The sequence below is a fragment of the Hippoglossus stenolepis genome, chromosome 16 (genome assembly GCF_022539355.2).
Source record: "Hippoglossus stenolepis isolate QCI-W04-F060 chromosome 16, HSTE1.2, whole genome shotgun sequence".
In the NCBI taxonomy this organism is placed as follows: Eukaryota; Metazoa; Chordata; class Actinopteri; order Pleuronectiformes; family Pleuronectidae; genus Hippoglossus; species Hippoglossus stenolepis.
The window spans coordinates 674,809-675,231 of NC_061498.1; positions in this window are offsets into that span (position 1 = coordinate 674,809).

The window sequence follows — 423 nt, forward strand, 5'->3', positions numbered from 1 at the left end:
GAGAGAGAGAGAGAGAGAGAGAGACAGAGAGAGAGAGAGGCTGCTGCTGGCTGTTATCTGAGGGGGCAGAAGAGAGAGAGAGAGAGAGAGAGAGAGAGAGAGAGAGAGAGAGAGATGCTCTGGTTTAACTCTTTAACTCTTTCTCATCCCTCCTTTCTCTTTTTTCCAGTGTTTAATATCCTTTCACTGAGCCTCACATTCATCTGAAGTGTCAACAGTGATGAAGCTCGTCCTTTAATCACACTACACATGTATTAGATTAGCTCTCTCTCTCTCTCTCTCTCTCTCTCTCTCTCTCTCTCTCTCTCCCCCTCTCAGATTGCAGCATCTGTCTTTCTCTCTCTCTCTGTATAATTTGTGGTTAATGATGTCTAATGATACATGTGTGCGTCCAACACACATGTACAGTCGCACACACACGTC